This window comes from Arvicanthis niloticus, chromosome 3 (genome assembly GCF_011762505.2).
Source record: "Arvicanthis niloticus isolate mArvNil1 chromosome 3, mArvNil1.pat.X, whole genome shotgun sequence".
In the NCBI taxonomy this organism is placed as follows: domain Eukaryota; kingdom Metazoa; phylum Chordata; class Mammalia; order Rodentia; family Muridae; genus Arvicanthis; species Arvicanthis niloticus.
Window position 1 is genome coordinate 92,257,095 of NC_047660.1, and position 16,710 is coordinate 92,273,804.

Here is a 16,710-nt window from a genome sequence, read left to right on the forward strand (position 1 = left end):
CCGGCAGGGCCTACCTGGGGCCCTGCATGACCTCTGCTTCTCTGCCACCCTCCTGAGAATGCCACCAATTCCCCCAGTGGAGGAAAGAATTCATAATCCACAGGGTCCCACTGCAGGGGTCACTGAGGAGCAAGGCCTCCTCTCCCTGTGGCTCTACTGAGAGGCTGCACTTTATGGTTGTGTGAGATGTTTACAACAGAGATGTTTGTTTCTCAAACTGCTGTCGGGCTGCTGGAGTGAATTCCCTCCTAAGCTGAGATGTGCCCATCCATCTGTTTGATGGCAGCTTCCCTGGAAGCAGGGGGAGCAGAGGTTGGGAAATTGATGCAGTTCAGAGCTTGGAAAGGAAGCCACAGTGGGAGTGGGTACTCAGACTGTCCTTGTGTGTGCAAAGCAGCTATATTTCCGAACCAAAATATAGGTTATATAGTCACTAAATCTGCAACCTGAAAATATGAAATACAAAACACTCCAAAATCTTAAACTTTGTACATCAATGGTGTATAAATTGACAACTTCACAGTGTGGTTAAGGGGAAAGATTTACTGAAGAGTCCAGAGCAGAAAGAGAAAGTAGTAGACTGAACATGGTCAGTAGAGAATCAGGAACAGAGGAGAGAGAGAGAGAGAGAGAGAGAGAGAGAGAGAGAGAGAGAGAGAGAGAGGAACAAGAAAGCACATAGCTGAAATAGCAGGGTTATAAAGAGGAATGAATAGCTTGGGAGAGGGAAATTCAGGAGCTGGAGATGTTTAGGTCAGGGATATGAGAGCGAGGGAGAAGTGCTAGGTACTTATGATACAAGGGAGCCTGGAGGCCAGCATGTACTTTGATATGCTAATAGACACCACAGATAGTCATTTGTTGTAGGGGTATTTCCCCTATTTGATTGACTTATAAAGACAGCAAGAAGGCAGTCATTGGGCAAAGAGGAGGAGGCAGGCTTTCCGGGTCCAAGAGAGGAAGAGGGGACATGGGATAAAGGCCCCACTTTTTACAGCATAGCCGGAGAACCGTCAGACCTGCCAGAAGAATTGCCTACATAGAATAGTTGATAAGTTAAGGATAATAGATTCCATGCCCAGTGGCTGTGTCATTCTGGTTAATTTTCAAAATAAGATTGTCTTGTGCTTTCCACTCATGACGATTCTGGTGGGCAGTTTGGCAGAGCTTAGCCAGACAGGGGCAGACACTGGCAGAGCTGGCCGCAGGGTGGTGGGCTGGCGAGAGAGTGATCTCAGAGCTCTGGAGAATGAGAGGGCACAGCTGTGTGGCAACCATGGCATTGGCAGAGCCAAGGAGTAGTAACTCCAGGGAATCGCAGGAGGGACACCTGTCGGGCAACTTAGCAAAGCCAGCTAGAGAAACGGTGGAGTGATCACCATCTTGGGTCATTGCACCTGGGTAGGAAGAAGTGACTGAAGGAGCTGAGGTGATTTGCAGCCCCATAGGGGGAGCAACAGTGTCAATAGCCCAGACCCCCCCCCCAGAGCTACCAGGGACTGGACCACCAACCAAAGAGTACACATGGAGCGACCCATGGCTCCGGCCACATATGTGGCAGAGGATGGCCTTGTTGGACATCAGTGAGAGGAGGGGCCCTTGGCCCTGTGGGGGGTTCGATCCCCTAGTGTAGAGGAATGCCATGGTGGGAAGGCAGGAGTTGGTAGGTGGGTGAGGGAGCACCCTCATAGAGGCAGGGGGAAGGGGGATGGGATAGGGGGGTTCTGGAGGGGAGACTTGGAAAGGGGATAACATTTGAGATGTAAATAAAGAAAATATCCGATAAAAGAAAAAAGAAAGAGACCACTGCCGCTAGTGTATAACCAGATTTAGCGCAGATTTATTAAAATTACACTCCACAATTTGTTTCTTCTGCCAATACAGGAAACAGCCCCTTTGGTAGAGGGGAACCAGCTTCATACATTCCTGAGGAATGCAGGCATTTACCAACACTAGAATTTGGGGAAATAGTTTCCTTTGGATTTGACAAACGGAATACCACAAGTGGAAAAGTTCCCCTTTGACCTCACCTGGCAGGCAAACCATCGTCCCAGTTTTCTCACACTAAGAACAAAGCTATAAAATGGCCTTTAGATTGTATAGATAAAGAGATGAATTTTGTACTTAGACTTGGGTCTCAAGATTTCTCAGTTCTGTAATCCAAAATTTAAAATAAATCTGAAAAACAAAACATTTACAGTCAAGATGGTCACAGGTATCTGGGAAAAAGGTAGAATCTGCATAGAGCGGGGAGGAAGATAAAGAGGGGGAAGGACCAGTGATTCAAGTGAGACAAAGAGGGGAGAGAGAGAAGAAGAAAGGAGGGGGGGACAGAGTAGGAAAGGAGACAGAAAAAGGGGGAAGTGGAGATGGGGGAAAGAGAAACTGGTCCCGATACGTTAAATTCATTTGTGTGACTGTTTTACAAAGATTTTCAAAATGAATCATGCTTTATCACAGGTCCAAAGACAGTTTAATTATAAAATTAGTGTCATTTCAAAATGAATTGAAAAATATATTTCATGTAAGTCAAAAGTGCAGCCAGGCTGAGCATGGTCATGTTCTAAAAAGCCCTGGGGAAGAGGAAGCCAAGGTGCCTGCTTGGGAAGTTTGGAATCAATAGGGCAAGAAAAGCTCAATCCTAGAGCAGAGACTGACTGACTAGAGCCCAGGAACAGGACTGGAAGCATGATTACACAGGCACGTGTGTGTGAACGCAGGCCAGTCTATAAACCTGCAAGTTCTCCAGGGGAATATAACTGCAATCCAACAGGAGAGCCTTACTCAAAAGCACTGAATCACCAGATGCAGGAAACATCACTTTTGCTCCCAAGGAGGCAACTTAGCCTCAAAGCATTAGTAGATTTGTGTTCTGTGTGCTTGTGCCCCCTCCTCTTAGGTATGCTGCAATACCCAACACAAAACAAGACACAGACACCACCAGGCAGGTGCCAGCCCACATAAAGACATCCACTGCTAAAATTATCTGAGGCTAAGACCAGTGAGAGAAAAAAGAGAGAATGTCAGGTCCAAAGGCAGTAGTTGAGAGTGCAGGACAAGCCCTGGGCTATAGGTAAAGCCAGCAAAGGACTAGACACCAAAGGAAAAGCACGTGCTGCCATTAAGGGTGACTTCTTCAACTGCTCTTTGGGGGACTTGGGCACTTTGAGCATAAATAGAAATGCAAAGAAAGAACCTTGTTCCTGACCATATAACATAGAATGTCCCTCTACTTCAGGGCACTAGCAGACTACTCAGTGTTACAATGCCTTGAAACATATAGGAGAGCATCCAGTCCATTTTGTCACTAGCCACTGTCCTGCTGGCTAGCATACAGAGCCTTCATAGCACTTAATGTGTTATGTAGCAGAAGTCTATACACACAAACACCAACCACTTAGTAAATGCTGGTTCTGGAAAAGCCAGAGGGAAACGAGAAGCAGGAGGGCAAGCAGGCAGCCACACAACAGAAAACGTCTGTGAGCCATTGTGGAATGCCCTTATTCTAGGCAGCCTCTCAGCAAGGAACAAGACTCAGGCCCGGCATGGTGATACACATGCCTCCTATAAATGACACCGTATTTGAGCCCCACCCACCTCCCACCAGAATTCTGAGAAATAAAGTGTCCTGGGGATGGAGCCGGTGCACTAAGCGCAGATGAGAATTCAGCTCCCCATTTGGGAAGCTCCACCTGTCAAGGTTCTGCCAGGTCTGAGAAGAGACACTGATGGCAGGCACAGCACAAACCATGCAAATGAACAAGCAGTGTGTAGGTTTTAATCCCGGGAAAATGAAAAGATCTTCAGGGAAGAAAATGTAATCATAAAACCCACTTGACCTGCAGTGAACAATATTTTTAATTAAATTGAAAGAACCTGGCTGGTAAAGGAAACTAAAAGAAAGAAGAGGGTCAGAGAACTGAGTCAACCCCACCTAACAAGAAGCCCACAGATAATTGCACCCTACTGAGAAGCTGAGGATCTGCTCTCCAATCCAGGAAAAGAATGCTAAGTGCAGGGATACAGCTGAAGAACTAAGGGGGATGGGGTGTCTAGAAGTCACACTGCATGAGGTGGAAGAAGAGGAGCACAGAACCCTGCCTTACACCTCTCAGTGATATCCAGTAGACCTGTTCCAAGACTCCCTGCTTCCTCGAGACTCAGTTTCCCGTTTTAAAGTCATTGTGAGCTCAGCTAAGTGACACGTGCTAACTATCCAGTTTGGAGCTGTCCTACCTACAAGGCCCGCGTTAACTCACCTGTTACTAGGTTGAGGGCCTGGACACAAACTGGCACCTGGGCATTGGTATCACTGCTGCTGAAGCCCTGGACAGGTTGAGCAGGTGTCTCTTCACTCAGAGACTGACGTCCCTCCCAACAGGGGGCATTGTCTCCGCTGCCCATTGGTGCTTCCAGGACCTCCTCACTCCATTTTTCAGATTTCACCTCCCACTCTGAGAGAGCCATCTGGTGGACCAGACCACAATTGTATGCTACCAGGAGCTACGCCTCCAGCCCTTGATTTCTTTCTTCCTTCCTTCCTCCCTCCCTTTCTTTCTTTTTCTCTCTTATTTTTTCATAACAGAGTCTCATCATCTAGCCTGAACTCACAATCCTTCTGCCTCCGTCTCTTGATTACTGGGATTAAAAGCATGCATGCAGCTTTTTAAGTACATTTTAGTAGCATAGTCCTTTGTGGATATTTCATATTTATATTACTGTGTTTTTATACTTGATTTTGATTTGACAGTGCGGAATCAACACAAAATTATAAAGCATTTTTTTTTTTTGATTCACTAAGTGATGGGCCCCTACTTAACAGCCTGCTGTTTGAGTTCCTCTTTGTTACAATAGCAAGATTTTCTCTTCTGTTGTTACCAAAATGCAAGCAATGCTGTTTGACTATTCTTTCACCTTCATGTCCTGTAAAATGACAGCATGCACTACAAATCTCATTGGCCACTGGCTCTCACAGGGGATGGGGTACGGAGGCTGGGACGCATGGCAAGACGAGAAAACTGTCCTGTCCAGAGAGGTCCCTGACTTCCTGAAGGTTATGCTGCAGCAAGTCTTGCTGTTGCCTCATGGGTTCAATAACATCCTTGGAAAAGTGAGAATCTGTTCTCTAAATGGCCAAACAAATTTCCATCTTTCTGGAAATCCCATCTCTAGCCATGTTTATCCATTTAAACACTACAGTCCTCAACCAACCAACTGGTCTCACACATGCTAAGAAACAGAAGTCCCCTAAAGCTTGAAACAGATCGGGGTCCAGCCTAAGACTCAGCATGTGGACTCTTCAGAGTTCTATATTTCCAGTCCAGCTCAGCCCTCGCCCATGGTTTACCAGGTCAGGATCATACATGTGACACTCCCAGCACCACACAGGGTGGACCCAAGGCCAATCCTGTCTGTCCTTATTGCTAGACTTATACCAGATGATCTGGTATACTCCTTGGCAATATTAGTACTCAAGAGAAAATTCTAGAGTAAAATGTAATTGCTTCTACCCTTGAGCTTTGTCCCTTTTGGTTTGTTGCGTTTCCCACATAATTTCCCTACTGAAGATTAGGTGATGGAAGATTCCTTAATAGCTTGAACAAGAAAACCAAGCCCAGTATCTATGGTCTAAACCATTCATTCCATTCTGCCTCATTGCTCTACCCTACAGGATCCTGGTATGTCCCAGGAACATAACTGTTTTGTAGAAATTAATGGAATTCACCCATAATTTTACGGCCACAGTTAAAGCTATACATTGCTCTTGAAACATTGGGCTCAGCTAACCTGTGCTTACTGGTCACTTCTCCATGCCTCAGGTATAGGCAGGAGCCAAAGGCCAGAAACAGAAATACCCATTGAATTTTTATGCTGGAGTGACTTTGGTACAATGAGTTGTGATGTTTTCTTGATGTTGCCAATGGAAGTGAGATTTCGCCAAATATCTTCTCTTCTGAGCGTCTCCCTTTCTACATTCTCCATGTTAAGGATGTGAATTTTTTCTGAACAATTCTCTAACCTTCCTTGAGCCCTTGTTAAAATCAGAGATTGGGTGACACTATAGTCCTGTTCCCCTGTAGTAAATAGGAACCACACCATGCCCCAATGATACAAAAGTAGAGCCCTAGGTCACAGTAGGCACTAACAGGGCTGGTACCTGGGTCTGGCAGACAGATTTCTGTTTCTATCCTAACCCCATACTGAAAACATTCATACCTAAGAACAATGATCAGCATCCTGATGGCTCCCTGAGAGCTGCCTGTGTCTGCAGAAACAGAGAATAGCAGATGGTAGACTTGAGTAATCAACATTACTTATGGTAGGGTCAGGGTCCGAGCTAAGTAAAGGGCACAGTGATATAACCAAGACAAAGTCAACATTCTCCAATGTGGTATCAAAGGCTTCGACTGTGTGCCTCAGAGTTTACATATTGGAAACATAACCTTTACAGAAAATGTCTTAAGGAATGACACCTTGAAGAGGAAATCATAAAGAGCTCTCACAAACAGGATAGTGTCCCTGTTGCAGAAAATGGGGACCTGATAACAATTTCCCCTTCTTTTGCCCTCATTAGCAATGAATGTAACAGCCTCTGCCACATTCAGATATAAAAAGAAGGCCTTTGCCAACTGCTACCGTCTTGGACTCTCCAACCTGCAGAGCCATGACCAACTGTGAGCCAAATTAAATCTGTTAATAATAAATTAGCCAGTGTATAGTAACCTGCTATAGCAGCTAAAATGGACTAAGATGGGAATCAGTGACTAGTTAATCTGATATATATCTAATGTATACATACAAAGACATACACATTAAGCTTAATAAACTTTCTGTGCCAAAATGAGAGATGTTCCTGTCTCCTCACTAGACCCCTGTGAAGAACTGTATTCACTTTAAGAAAATTGACAAATCAGAGTATATGCAAAGAAAAGCAAACTAGAAGTAGCTGACTCAAAGTAGTAATGTAAGAATTGTGTTTAGAAGCCCAAGAGAAACGTTGCTTCTAGAAAAGAAAATTAAGCATACATTATGTCCAAAGTTAGTGAGAAGGAGAAGGAGGGGGAGGGGAGGGGGAGAGGAGGAAGAGGAAGAGGAGGAGGAGGAGGAGGAGAAGAAGAAGAAGAAGAAGAAGAAGAAGAAGAAGAAGAAGAAGAAGAAGAAGAAGAAGAAGAGGAAGAGGAAGAGGAAGAGGAAGAGGAAGAGGAAGAGGAAGAGGAAGAAGAAGAAGAAGAACAACAACAACAACAACAACAACAAGTAATATGGAAAAGGAATCAGAGTTGTCATGGGACACTGTAGAGAGTAGAGCTAGCTTCAGTTGGAAGAGCAGAAGGCACATTTTAAACACCCAAACTCTTTAAATTGGAAGACTGCTGTGGTAGTTTGAATAGGCTTGGCCCAGGGAGTGGTACTATTTGGAGATGCGGCCTGGTTGGAGGAAGTGTGTCACTGTGGGTGTGGCTTTAAGACCCTCCTTCTCCTAACCATGTAGAAGCCAGTCTTCTCCTAGCAGCCTCCAGATGAAGATGTAGAAGTCAGCATTTCCATAACCATGCTTGCCTAAGTGCTGCCATGCTTCTGCCTTGATAATGGACTGAACCTCTGATCCTATAAGCCTGCCCCAATTAAACGTTACCCTTACAAGAGTCATCATGGTCATGGTGTCTGTTCACAGCAGTAAAATCCTAACACAACTATCTTGTTAAGCCACAAGCCCTTCATCTTTTCACAATGTCAAGGTATAAGTAGGAGACTTCAGAGACAGGGAAGTTCAGGTACACTGCTCAGATATCTTAATTTCTGATGAAGACCTTGGATTATTTCAAACATAACAAAAGGATAGAAAGGGGAGAAAGAGCATATTGAGGACAGACTCCCTCCTTCACAATCTCAGGATCATGAGATCAGCCAGAACCCACTCTATTACAAACTAACCCATCCCAGAGATGAATATAGTGGCACATGTCTGTAATCCTGGAAGTAGAGGCAGGAAGACAAAGAATTTGAAGACAACCTCAGCTGCAGATCAAATTCTAATCCAGTCTTGCCTATACCAGATCCTGTCTTAATGAACCAACAACAAAACAACAGGAAAAAGAAACAACCTGCTCCCACAATAATGGCATTGATATCAATCCATTCACGAGGGTACATAAGCTCACCCCTTGGCACAGACAGCTCTTGACAACCCCAACATTTCTCACCACAATTACATTGGCAATTAAATTTAGCATGAATTTTTGAGAGTGCTAATCATATTCAAAGCATAGAGAGAGCTAAACCCACCTTTCTTTCTTGCAGCTCCATCTCTCCCTGAACATCCATCTTCCTCTTTCCCTTCTCTAGATATGACTTCATTGAATTCTCCAAGGTTACCATTTCAGCATTTATTCTGAAAGACTGCTGTTTCTCTAATTTGCTTAAGTTTGACTACTACCTGGAGTGCCTGTTAAAGATAGAGATTCTGGAGATGATTTGAAATTTGGGTGCCAGGACAGATATTTCAGAGATTTTTAAATTAGAAGGTTTTTTGAAAAGCTTTACAGAGGTGACTCAGAGTATCTGAGTGTGTTAGAGCAAAGTATAATATAAATATTGCCATACTTCTGGGAGACTGGTGTCTCTGGGAAAGCCAGACCAACAGCAGCTAGACATAAAGACTCTGCAACGAGAGTCCTATCCAAGGTTCCTAGGATGCATTTCTAATGCTTAAATAGAGAGGTAAGAAGCAAAGGCCCTCACATCCACCTCCCTCATTCCCCATACAGCCACAGTTGAGAGACACAGCATAAACATGTGACATAGGATGGAGGGCAGTTGGGTTCACCTCTTTGTGGATTCAGAGCTGGTGTCTAATGGACTCTGAGCTTCACCTCCTGCCCAGCCATCAATGTTCAGATCAAAACCCATCCTGCATTGATGCCTTTGATCAGGTTACACTCTTCCTCCTTTGAGCATATTACCTGTGCTTATCATCTCTCCTGACCCTATCCATTTTTTCCCAACCCCTTCTTAGGCGCATATATATATATATATATATGCATGCCTATATATGCCTATATATGTCTATATATATGCCTATATATACACATACACACATATGTTTATATATGTGTATATATACTTATATATGTGTGTGTTTATATATGTTTATGTATGTTTATATATTAAAGCTTCATGCATCCCTAATTTGTTCCAACACACCTTGGATGTGCCTCAGCATATCAGTGTGCACATCAGAAAAGTAGACCTTGGGGCTGTGGAGATAGTTCAGTAGAGGGAGTATTTGCTGTCTATTCAGAGTGATCTGAGTTCAATCATCAGCACCCACATAAAAAGTTGAGCAGAGTAGTAGCTACACACTTGTAATCCCAGAGCTGAGGAGGGAGAGGAAGCAAATCCCTGGGGCTCACTAGTCAGACAGGCTAGCCTAATTGTCCAGTTCTCTGTCCTACTGACTCACAGAAGATCCTCTCCTGCATGAACTGCGGCTAAGATTCCTCCTTCCAACTGGCCATTGGCTTTCCAGGCAGCAGGACTTCCTCCATTCTGTCCTCTGAGACAACCATACTTTTCCTGGGAATAATCTGAGAAAAATCTGCATAACCAGGGGCCCAGCTCTATAACCTTTGCCAACTCGGTTGTCTCTCCTCCATCCTTCTCTAACCTAGGCCTTCTTATATTGCCAGAAGCATTCCTTCTTCACACCACACTTGTGCCATGGGCTGCTCGTATGCCCCACAAGGGCAACTGCCAGTTTCAAGCAGTACCCTATTTAAAAAAAAAAAAAATCAAGATAAATCTAAGAGGTGAGGAGAAGGGTTTTAGAAAGGCAGCATCCTCTTTAAAACAGCTTTATTTTTCCCTCCTGGGTGCTTTATCCTGGTTTGAGGCCTCGTCATTCACTTCTTTGCCCACTCCAGAAAGAGAATCAGCCTAAAATCCTACATCCAATCAGCAGCCAAGTGCTACCAACTCTTTCTCCTTATCTCAGACACACCCCTTTCTCTGTCCTCAGATGGTGGTAGCTAATTCCAGCTCTTGTCTTCTCTCACGTGGTGATTGCACTGGCTTCCTACCTAGTTTGCCTGGCTATGATTTCCCCTAACTGTCCACTTCTCCTTCCCTGATGATCCCTCATTGCCCTTTACGAAACTCAAACTCTAACCCCTGAAAATACAGTACTTCCCAGTTCCTGCCTGCTGCTTTCGGTCTGTCCTCCACAGGACTACAAGCAGACTAGGCATTTTCTGCTGTGCTGACTTGCACAGAGCTCTAGCTTGGTACATGGGTAGGCTATGCGGCACTCATGCCAGTATTCCTAGAGGATGCTGTACTCCCATCCAAATGTCTCTGTCATGCCCAACTGGGATACTTCCAATTGTGGAGCCCAGAGGCTACACTACTAGGACCCCAAGAAAGAAGCTCACGGAGGGCAACCGCTGCAATCGCAAGAGGATTTAATTAGTCCAATGCATTGGGGCCGCTTGCTCAGGCAGTAGAAGCAGCCAAGAATGCACTGGGGCAGTATGAACGAGGCAGATGTTTTTGGTGATAAACTGATCGGTTGGCATTGATGGACTGTGGGGGACCCTCAAATGGGAAACTATCTGTTGTCAGATGACTCCATATGTCTGATAACCCAAGGTTTTTCTTGGAACCATGTGTCTTCACTCTTTTTGGAAAGAGAAGGATCTTGTGGTTTTTCTTGGGACAGTGTGGCCTCACCCTTCTCAGAAGGAAGGGGGTCAGAAGATAATTTTCCATGGACTATATACAGTCATGTATGTAGAAATGCTCTATCCCACTCAAGCTCTGTCAGAGAGACTGGGAGTTTGAGCACTTGCCAGCACACCCCATCAGTCCTGTGGCCCTTTCTCTGGATGATGTACACATTTTTCAGACTTACTTAAGAGTTGGCCTCTCAAAAAACTATTCAAGACAGAATTTGCCTCCCTTCTGGAAGTGCAGTCCTCTCCATGATGTGAGCAAAAATCAGCTAAACATACTGATTTTGGAAAACTTTTGAGATTGATGACTTCTCTTTCAGTTTTTAAAAAACATTTTATTCTATGATATAACATCATATAGACTGATAAAGCTACATTTATGTATTTAGGAATCATATATAAATATACGGACAACAATTAAAGGAAGAAAGCCCATAAATTTAAAGTAAGCAAAGAGGGGAGTTATAGGAGAGAGTATGATTGGAGATAAGAGAGAAAGGAGGAGATAAGTTCAGTTACAACTACCGGTGACACAAAATGACAGTGGCTCAAACTAGGTAGAGGCCTACACTTCTCTTACTTAAAAATCTGAAAGTTTATAAAAAGCTGGTGTGTTGGTTTGAATATGCTTGGCCCAAGGAATGGAACTATGAGGAGGCATGGCCTTGTTGGAGTAGGTGTGGCCTTGTTGGAGGAAGTGTGTCATTTGGGGGGTGGGCTTTAAGACCCTCCTCTTAGCTGTCTAAAAACACTTTACTTCTGCCTTCCTTTGGAAGAAGATGTACAACTCTCAGCTCCTCCTGTGCCATGCCTGCCTAGGTACTGCTCTTACCTTGAGGATAGTGGACTGGACCTCTGAACCTGTAAGCCAGCCCCAATTAAATGTTGTCCATTGTAAGAATTCCTTGGTCAGGACAAGGAAATGGTCTTCAGGCAGGAATCTGACATTAGGCTAGAACAAAGAAGTAATTCCAGGCAGGAATCTAAATCTTAGGCTAGAACAAAGAAGTAGGCTTCAGGCACGAAAATGACTTGGGGCTAGGACAGGGGAAGTAGGCTCAGATACTTTGGTCATCCTGATAAGCCCTTGGAAACAGTGATCATGGGAGTGATCTCAGGCCTTTGTTTATTGCCTTGCTTGTTCTTTGACTATTTGTGTTTATTGTCTTGCTTGTTCCTTGACTATTTGAATCTATTGTATTGCTAGTTCCTCAACCTAGAACTAACCTTAATACTTGCATATAATTAAAATGCTATAAAACCAAAAAGGAGGAGGCAGGATGGAATAGGGGACTTGGGGGGCTGGGGGCAAAAGGTAAAGGTGATGACATAGGAAATGTAAACAAATAAAATATGCAACAAAAAAGTCAAAAATATATTTATAGATGATTATTTGTCTATATCTAAGGAGAAGGAAGGATATGAATCCATTAATCCAGTGTTCTGAGACCTAAGACTTTATCATAAATAAATATTCTGATGTAAACAAAAGATTAGGATCAAACTTTCTGTGGGTTTATGATTTTCCTAAGGAAAACTTTATCATTAGCCACATGTCTAATACTAGAAAAATAATAAAATTTTATATATCTACCTGGAAGAAGTTTACAGGAACGTTCTAAATGAAAATTTACACGTAAAAAAAGGCTAAAAATTAAACATGCAAATATATTTGACTTAAAATATACAAAATATAAATAAAAAAAGAATTCCTTGGTCATGGTGTCTGCTCACAGCAGTAAAACCTTAATTAAGACAGCTGGTCATCAGACTGGGCTGATGTCTGCAGAATCATGGCTCATCACTCTTCCTAGGGGAATAATCTCCTATGCATCACTATTATAGCAATGAGGAACTGAAGAGTGCTAAAAGAGGCAAGCATCCCTGAAGATATTAAGCAAAACCATTTTAGCACTTAATTCTGTCACCTGAAGTGTAGTCACACCGTATACTTTCCTATTGCTGTAATAAAAGGCCATGACCAAAGCAACTCATAGAAGAAAAAGTTTATTTGAGCTTATGATTCCAGATAGTTAGAGTCCATAATGGCTACTGGAAGAGCAAGCTGAGAGTATACAACTTAAACTACAAGCAGAAACAGAAAGAGAATACTCAAAAATGGTGGGAGTTTTTAAACTCTTAAAGCCTATCCTAGTAATATTCCAGCAAAGATACATCTTCAAATCCCAAACATTGCCACCAACTGGGGACCAAGCATTCAAATGCATGAGACTGTGAGGGACATTCTCTTTCAAACCACTATATATGGCTTACCCAGCCACAAAGTAAAACAAGAAATGTAGTCTTAATTCTAGGTAGCAATGTGTCCCAGTAAACTTTCTATCTCTGACACAATGTTTAATATTAAGATCACTGCCATGATTATAACAATGTGATTTTAAAGTGGTGGTATAAATGAATCATTCTTCCTATAAAAGAAAGTGTGATGCTGGAGAGATGGTTCGGCTGTTAAGAGCACTTTCTAAACCCCAGTTTAGCTCTCAGCACCTACATCAGATGGCTGACAACCACCTGTAACTGCAGCTCCAGGGTTTGTAATACCCTCTTCCATCCTCAACAGGCAGCAGAATGTTACACACACACACACACACACACACACACACACACACACACAAAATATGTTTTTAAAAAGAAAATGCATGCATATACTGATGGTATACTCATTCAAAAGGACTCTAGCTATACTAAGCCTAGAAAGAATGAATATAAATGACCATTAAATTCTTCATGCACTGGAGAAGGAAACAATGAATTCCATATTTAGCTATGAGAGTGGAAAAGACGTGCATATATATAGAAGCACTGGATGCATTCTCAACACAGTCAAATACAAGTATATAAACTAATACTACCCTTACTTCACACCCTAGGAATAAAAGCCAATACTGTCAGACAAGAGACAGAAAACACAAGATCACAATAGAGCACAGGGCTTTTAAATCCTGAATCAAATCAAGGTTTCTAGTTTGAAAAAAAAAAGATGGTAAAAATATAAAGTAATACAACAAATGGAAAATATTATATAAGTGACAGAAATAAGTTCTAACTTAATGACAATAACAAAAAGAACCCAAATGAGTTAAATTTATACTTCAAAATAAAGCTCCCAGATTATATTAAGCAAATTAATATTCACTAGAAATTATCTGAGACACGCACACTTGATACCAAAGAACAAAGGGAAAAACCAATTTAAAAGACATGCCAGGCAAATAGGAAGCAAAAGAAAGCTGGAAGAACAATATTTGACAGAACAGAATCCAAAACACAAAGAGAAAGGTTATATGTTGATCAAAACAAATAATAGAGTACAAAAATATAATCATGAATATTTAGAATCTTCAATTTAATTTCATTGCATTAAGCAAGGACTGACTTCAGGAAAAATATGTAAATCAACTAATATACTTGAGGCCTTAATTCTCAAGTACTAAGAGATAAACCATTGGGTTTGAATATCCAAGTAGCTGAGTTATTGACTACAGATCAACTCTGTGTCCAGCAATTAAAGAATGTGTATTTTAATGCAATATTAAAGATTCAACAAAAAATAGGCCATACTGGACTTGTCATTAAATCTTAAGAACTCATGATCACTGAGTATATATTCTCTGTTCCTAATATATGCCATTAGAATTTAACAGTAAAAAGTTACTTTTGAAATCACATGATTTCTTAAACAAGATTACATATTGCCAACAACATTTGGTTTTAACAAAACCAGAAATAAAATTTATACTTAAAACATCTTCATTTCAAAATTTTGTGAGAATAGTTAAACAGACATTCAAACTATCTGTAAATTTATTAAAATACAATATTAGACATAAACATTCAGTTCAAGAAGTTGTAAGAACACTTCCAGTACAGAACTTAGAGAAATAAAACTGAACTGACCTGGAAACTTCTCTACTGCTCAGCTTTCATAATGACACCCTACTGCAAGGTGTCATGCAATCCAGTAGAAAATTAAGATTCATCAATAGTCTTCACCAGGGGTTGACCCTGTATACTACAATATTAACCTGCTATACAAAATGTGTTCACTGGTACAATAGTGCCATGACAGTTATAGAGATCATCAATGGCTTTATTTTGTAATTGGCTCTGAGGAGCTCTTCACAATAGGGAATTTTTGCCTGTACTATAAACTTGATCAAAAGTCCCTGGGTCAGGAGATCATGGGCCTCAGAGGGTAATCTAGTACTGATGTCTTGCTAAATGGACATGTGAAGCTGTTTTCTAAATATTTGCATTTATGCCCATAAATTGGTGTTGCTCTCAACTTATTTCTACAATGGGCTTCTTTTTACAGTGGGCAGCAGTTAATGAAGAGATTTGTAACTGTCAGAGTGTTAAGAATAAGTGACTGTTAAGTGCTGAGCCTTTACTGAGACATCTATACTAAACTCTATGCCTCCAAAGGCCCCGGGGAACATCTCAAAATTGGTGACTGAGAGAGCAAAAACAAGAGGCTAAGGAAGAGTGCTGTAAAATGCTGTCTTGTGAAAATAATATAGCTGGTGCATCTATAAACTCTAGAAGTGGTTGTCTGCACAAGATGCAACCTGTCAATAATTTCAGTATGGATTGGGAAGGATCTCATAAGGCCCCCACCCCTAGCTGAGGAGATACTAACAGTTAATGGCTACTGACCAAAGCAAGTCAGTTTTCTTTGAGGGTCTGGCCACTGATAGGTTGTTCATATTCTGGTAAAGGACTCTATACTCATATACAGACAGACAGCATGAACTGGATTCAATAAGTCTTGGTATTTTTTTTAAGAAGAAGACATGAAGATGAAAAAGGCATATCTTTGGGGAAATCGGGGGTCAGAGAAAGGGGACAGCTTGGAGTGGTTATGATCAATATACATTGTCTACAGACATGAAATTATAAGGCAATGAGTTAAGAAATATAAACGTAAGGAAGTTGTAAGAATTATAACAAGACAAAGAAAAACAAGTAATATTGTCAATGGCAAAAATAAGTGAAGCCAATGTTTTAAAGTTTGACATTTTTTAAAAATAAAACCCAGATGTTTGAAAATTTTAACAACAGTTGATTCCTTCTAGAAAGGCTGAGGAAGACAAAAATTATAAAATAAGCTAACTATAAGATGGAATAGAAACTATCTGTAAATATAATACAAAAGAAACAATAATAAATACAGCCACTATATGTTAATAGATTTGAAAATCTAAATAAAAGGACAACTCTTGGTAGGAATAGAACATAGCTTTGAAATCCTGATCATTCAGTGCCCTCACCAAGTCTCTTGCCCCCCCCCCCCCCCCCCCCCAGCAGAGGATCTCAGCTCAGACAGAGGCAAGCTTACCTGTCATCCTTCCACCCCAGCCCAGCTCCACTCAGGTTCCAGAACCACACTGCATTCCTCAATGGATCTGAGAAGCTGTTACAGATGAGGAAGCAAAGCCTAGGTTTTGCTTTAGTATATTATATAGTATATTATATAGTATATTATATAGTATAAGCAGAGTGACTAATGTGATCAGCATCCCAGATGCAAACTTAACAACATGTGGATACTGGGTATTCAATTGTGGTGTGTGTGTGTGTGTGTGTGTGTGTGTGTGTGTGTGTGTGTGTGTGTGTGTACACATAACACGTTAAGATTAAAAAAATTGGTAAAGCTACTATGAACATTTTCTACCTGCAAAAAACACTTCTAAGAGCAAGAATATGAATAGTTGTTAATTGGGGTTCCTTTTTTAGTGGATGGATGGATGGATGGATGGATGGATGGATGGATGGATGAGTTAATGAATTGCTTTGTTATTATAGGTGAGATTTTTATTGTTGTTGTCATTGCCTTTGTTGTTTTCTTATATCATCCAATTCTACAAGTCTCTGTACACCAACTGATTATACATTTTAATTCCCAAATTAGTACAAACTTTACAGCCTGAGCACCAGCCGGCCCCATAAGATTGTTGTA